This window comes from Carassius auratus, unplaced genomic scaffold (genome assembly GCF_003368295.1).
Source record: "Carassius auratus strain Wakin unplaced genomic scaffold, ASM336829v1 scaf_tig00039436, whole genome shotgun sequence".
Taxonomy (NCBI): Eukaryota; Metazoa; Chordata; class Actinopteri; order Cypriniformes; family Cyprinidae; genus Carassius; species Carassius auratus.
In genome coordinates, this window is record NW_020526518.1 from 48,679 (window position 1) to 54,785 (window position 6,107).

General features: G+C 34.9%; 1 long non-coding RNA gene across 2 annotated transcripts; it reads left to right on the plus strand.

Annotated features, from left to right (window-relative positions):
• Window positions 1-2,410: 2,410 nt before the first annotated feature.
• On the plus strand, window positions 2,411-4,455 carry LOC113083919 (uncharacterized). 2 transcript variants are annotated; one of them, XR_003283496.1, is made up of 4 exons: window positions 2,411-2,541; window positions 2,749-2,816; window positions 3,615-3,632; window positions 4,163-4,455. It is a non-coding gene; the product is annotated as an uncharacterized LOC113083919 (long non-coding RNA). The 2 variants fall into 2 exon arrangements; XR_003283495.1 differs by having other exon boundaries at window positions 3,615-4,455.
• The last annotated feature ends 1,652 nt before the right edge of the window (window positions 4,456-6,107 follow it).

Genomic DNA, 6,107 nt, shown 5'->3' on the forward strand with positions numbered 1-6,107 from the left:
GCTCGCTAACGCCCAAACAATTACAGCTAATTGGATAAAGCAGCAGCGTCCTTGTTCCTGCTGACACTTTTATTGGTGTCTTCAGCAAATTAAGGGGCATCACTGAGGGTCACGATTCAAGATCGTCACAGCAACAGAGAGGATTATGGGATATGGATGCATAGATCATGTAGACCAGTGCTTTAAGTGGCCCAAAAGAGGTGCCGGTACTCTATTATAGCCAAAAAAAAAAAAAAATATATATATATATTTTCTGTTTTGTTTTTTTTGATGACTCCCCTCATCCCTTGAGGTAACAACAACTATATTCAAGGGGTTTTATATACAGCAGTCAACAGGCGACCTTAATAATAAATCCTTTTATTAGTTTGTGGATTTGCTTGAGCTAGAAAGAACTACTGAACATAAATAAAATGTGCAAAAGGATTTTGAAAAAATACCCTTAGAAATACCTACTGCATTACTGCATTCAAACTTCCAAACTGACTCAAATGATTCGCGATCCCGCTCCGAACTGATTCAAATGATTCGCGATCCCCTGACTCAAATGATTCGCGAACCCGCTACGAACTCTTGAATTGATTCAAATGATCCGCGAAGCCGCTCCGCACTCTCGAATTGATTCAAATGATTCGCGAACCCGCTACGAACTCTCGAATTGATTCAAATGATTCGCGAAGCCGCTCCGAACTCCCGAACTGATTCAAATGATTTGCGATCCCCAAATTGACTCAATAATTCGCGAACCCGCTCCGAACTCCCGAACTGACTCAAATGATTCGCGATCCTGCTGCGAACTCCCAAACTGACTCAAATGATTCGCGATCCCCAAACTGACTCAAATGATTCACAAACCCGCTACGAACTCCCGAACTGACTCAAATGATTCGCGAACCCGCTCCGAACTGACCCAGACAGCAAGCCAACATTGAATAAACATTGTTTTTCCATCTGAATCATCATTATGGTTGATATTGAAATTTCAATGCAAAATAAATGTTGAATCACCATTATCATATCGATGAAAACCTGATGTTATTAATGTTGATGGCAACAATATTGGAACAACATTGATCCATAGTTATCTTTATGATTGATTAAGCATTGATATTTGGTTACCGGGTGATCCCTGAATGTGTTGAAAAGTAATTGATTTATAGTGGACAGAGAAACGATGCGGTTGTTGAAAAGTCATCGAAATATAGTTGACCGGGAAATATGATAGAAAATGCATCGAAATATAGTTGACCAGGAAATATGATTGAAAATGCATCGAAATATAGTTGACCGGGAAATATGATTGAAAATCCATCGATTTTTGGTTGACCGGGAGATCAGCGGGTGGTATACCCAACGTACTGCACCGGACACAGCTCATTTCTGGACCCTTGGCACAAGCGTACAGGTAAGCTTGCTTAATGTTCGATATGAACCCAGACAGCACAGGCACGCGGTGTGTTTTTATACAGTCTGTGGGCAGCTGAAGAGACTGGCTCATTTTCAAATAATGTTACCGTTAACTTGTTTAGACAACGGTCACGGTAAATTAATGTTAAAGCCTTGCGTTTCCAGCAGTTTCTCGGAGGGAAAATGTAAAAGCGGTTTATTAAAGAGAAGTCCTGACTGCTTTTTCGTCGTGTTTTTCACTCTTTTACAGGCTGCCAGAAAGAATCCGTCTCTATAGTGAGTGATTATTGAATGAGACTGTACATTATAAATGTAATGTTTTAACTCGAGATGTTTGTTTGTGTGAATGCTGTGTGTGCGGTGAGTTCTGCGCGAGCGGGGAGCAGAGTTGCCATGGAAACGGGGCGTCAACACAAAAACCGTTACTGGCAAGCAGTAATCTCCGTCTCTCGCTGCGGTTTACGCTGTTTTAGGTAAGTTTAGTCGCTAAAATCACACAAATATGATATACAAATGTTTCTGACACGTTTCTTACTTGTTATTGACATGTTTCAATTAAATTTATTTTATAGAAATGGTTTAGTGTCTTCGAAAAAGTCTTAGCAGTTTTCAGGTAACGTTAGGCTAATTTTGAGCTCTTGTTGATGAAACTCTGGGCTTTTCAACAAATCTTCGTGTGTGTATGAGATATTTTGATGGCTCTGTGAATGTTTTGCTGGTGATTTGTCAGTGTTTTTTTTGGAAAAGGCTGATTTACTGAATCGATGACGTCACTTACACTTAATCGGCTGAAAACAAGTTCACATGAGTTTTGATATTTCATGATAAACAGATATTAATACAAATTGTTCTGTGATTTCAGCAATACAGAAACTGTACAGAACAAAGTGAAACTCCAAGATTTTTGAAAAGAAAATTGGTGAAATATATTCGGAAAAAGGCATATTAATGTATTTCATGAGCTTCTTCAGTAAATCTGTATTTCTAAGTCAGTATCTCCCTTCAGAAATGTGGCTGAAGGGAGATACTGACTTAGAAATACAGGTGAACTCATGAAAGAAGCTCATGAAATACATTAATATGCCTTTTTCAGAATATATTTCACCAATTTTAAGAAGTCCCTGACATCAAAACGTAAGTCACACTTAACCTAAAATTAAAAGATTATAGATTCTGTTATTTTAAGATTATATTATTAGTAGTAGAATTTGTATATTACATATGTTATTATTGTTGTTATATATATTATTCTGTCTTTTATCTGCATTTTACCTCTGCTTTATCTTGTTTCCTTCTAATGAACCTGGAACTGCAGAGTAAATATTGTTGTCTCTGTGTCAGATGGCTTGTTTTGTTCCTGGACTCTTCAGTGATGATGAGCAGAGTCTGAGTGAACCTGCTGTCAGACAGTGAGTACCCTGAGTACCCTGGGGTTTCAGTCAGGGCCTTCAGTAAACAACTGAATCAAACAAAATCCTTAATGGTTAATAGTTACTAGTTAATATATTATTAATCACTTATAAATCATTGAAATGTCAACATTGTACTATTATCTCAATAAACATTATAAATAATTTACAAAGCTTTCTGCAACCCCTAATCTATAAAGTGTAAACTACTCATCAGTTGTACTCATCGGCTTTCATTTGCATTTGGATGTTTGCGTCGCAAGTGATACAGCATTGTACTTGCACAACTATTGTACTTCATTTCTAATACCCAAACCCGGACCTCTGACACGCTAGGCAAAAGTTCTACCACTGAAACATTTGAGCTGACAAACAGATATATTGTAGCTTGATATTCACTATAGGAAGAAAGTGCAGCATAAAAAATAGCATATTTTAGCATTAAAATCTCTTACACATTTATGGTGATCTGAGAGGGCGGGGGAGTCCAGTTAATGGGGCGTAATTCATTAGCTTTAATGAGAATTGTATATTTTATAGGCCTACATTAAAGTGTATTTCGTTTTTATATTTTACATTTATTTCTTGAATGCTACTATTACATCAACTGTAGCTGAAAAAGAATAAACCACTGTATATTTAATTTGTATATTATGTTGTTTATATTCTTTGTTTTTATATTTTTAATAACAGATTGGTTACCTGAGTACATATGTATAAAGTACAGTCACACTGTATGATTGTGAATTTTAATTGCTGTTTTTAACAGAAATTTTTGTCTTTTCTGTTCTTTTACAGATCACTATTGCACACCAAGTAAGCAAAACAACATTTTTGATTTCATTTTATTTTATTTCTGCAAACAACTTGCACCACTTGCAATTGGTTTTCCAGCCCAAAACCTCATCAAAAACTGAATGCAACGGTTTTTGTCTATGATTATTTTGTCAAAACATCTTTTGTCTATGGTAACTCTAATCTACATTAACTATTTAATTAGTATCCAGTTATTTATATTAAATTTGTGGAGTTAACAACTACTTCTGAACCAATTAAATAATAAACATAAACATTTTTGAGTCAATTGGCCTCATACATTTCCCTTATGAAAGAGGTCACTGCAAGCTAATCCTTTTTGCCTCCCTTTAATTCGAATACATCCATGAACAGGCAGTTCTGAAAAGTGCTTTGAATATAGGGGAAATATGATCTAGCCTACAACACGAGGACTTATTGCCTTATCCGATCATTGAAAAGGCCTAGGCTACTGAATTTGTTCAAATATATGTTCTGTTTAACTTAAATGCTATATTTGTTTTGCATTGTGATTTTATCTTCTGTTTTAGATGCTCTTACTCAGCATATGGGGACAGCTACCATCACCCAATTTTCACCCAAAAGTGGCTGCGCTATGCGCCAGACCGGGCAGGAGGGACTGGACGACAACTTATGCAGGCATCAGATGACAATGAAGTGTAAATAAAGAGTAGAGAGGCTAATAAACAGGAATTTGATTTTAAATAGTGTGGTGTGTTCTGTGTTTTATACAAGATTTTAAATGTTCCATTAATTTTTAACATCCTGGCTGTAGATAAAGCAGGCTATTTAATTTATGGCATTACATTTAAAATTAACATTTTAAAATGATTGAAATTCCATTGAAATCACGTTGATCCTTAGTTCAGTTGAAATTTCAACATTGTTTCAATATTCCTGATAATTGAAATACCATTGAAATTCCGTTGATCTATGGACAGAATTTCAACATTGTTTCAATATTAAATCAGGGTGCAAAATGATGTTGGATCAACATCAGAGTTCGATGTTGATTCAATGACTTAATGTTGACAACGGGATGTTGATTCAGCATAGTTTCAATGACTGTTTGCTATCTGGGGATTCAAATGATTCGCGATCCCCTGACTCAAATGATTCGCGAACCCGCTACGAACTCTCGAATTGATTCAAATGATCCGCGAAGCCGCTCCGCACTCTCGAATTGATTCAAATGATTCGCGAACCCGCTACGAACTGTCGAATTGATTCAAATGATTCGCGAAGCCGCTCCGAACTCCCGAACTGATTCAAATGATTTGCGATCCCCAAATTGACTCAATAATTCGCGAACCCGCTCCGAACTCCCGAACTGACTCAAATGATTCGCGATCCTGCTGCGAACTCCCAAACTGACTCAAATGATTCGCGATCCCCAAACTGACTCAAATGATTCACAAACCCGCTACGAACTCCCGAACTGACTCAAATGATTCGCGAACCCGCTCCGAACTCCCGAACTGGTTCAAATGATTCACGCTCCATACTCCGAACTAGGAAGAATTAGGAAGCGTGCATTGTGAAGGGCGTTGTGAAAAGCGGCAGCACAGGCAAAGGATTAAAACCTCTATTAAAACAGATGTCCAAATGAACGTACCAGTACGCTAAAAGCATGTTCTGGGCGCACGGAGAGGTGGCCATACGCTCAAGAGCTATATTTGGAAGTGCCAGTACTGAGTACAGGTGCGTACAGGCCCACTTAAAGCACTGATGTAGACTTCATGTAGTACTTTAAACCAAAGTTATATGGCCAAACGTTTTGTGTACCACAATAGCATATTCATATTTTACTATTGGATTAAACCCTTGTAGTTAAGATTTTCAAATTCTGCAAAAAAATAAATATGTGAAACCCAACTGGTCAAATAAAATATTATACATTCAACTTCAAATGTAAAATATTTAATATATTTAAATAAATATTACATAAATATTTAAATATTCAAATGAATGGAATATTAACATTTTCATAAATTACTATTTTTATGAATAACAAATATTATAAAAAATAATAATTGAAAAAAAATTATTCGAAATGTAGTTATGCAAAGCATGTGAAAACATAAGTCATATTTAAAACAAATAACTAAAAAAAAATCATATTTAGATGTAGTGAAATTATGTAAAATATGCCAATAAATCACACATTTATAATTCCTTATTACTGAAGTAAAATTATGCAAAGAATTGTTTTAATAATAATAATAATAAAAAAGAATATATATATATATATATATATATATATATATATATATATATATATATATATATATATATATATATATATATATATATATATAAAGCTATTTAAATAATTGTTAACTGGAGTCAGATTTTTAAGACTGTAAAAAAATGAAATAGAAATAATAATTAGAAATATAAATATGACTTCAGATAAATTGTTTAAAATAAAAACATTTAAAATGTTTTAGTAATTTATGATTATTAAAAAATGAT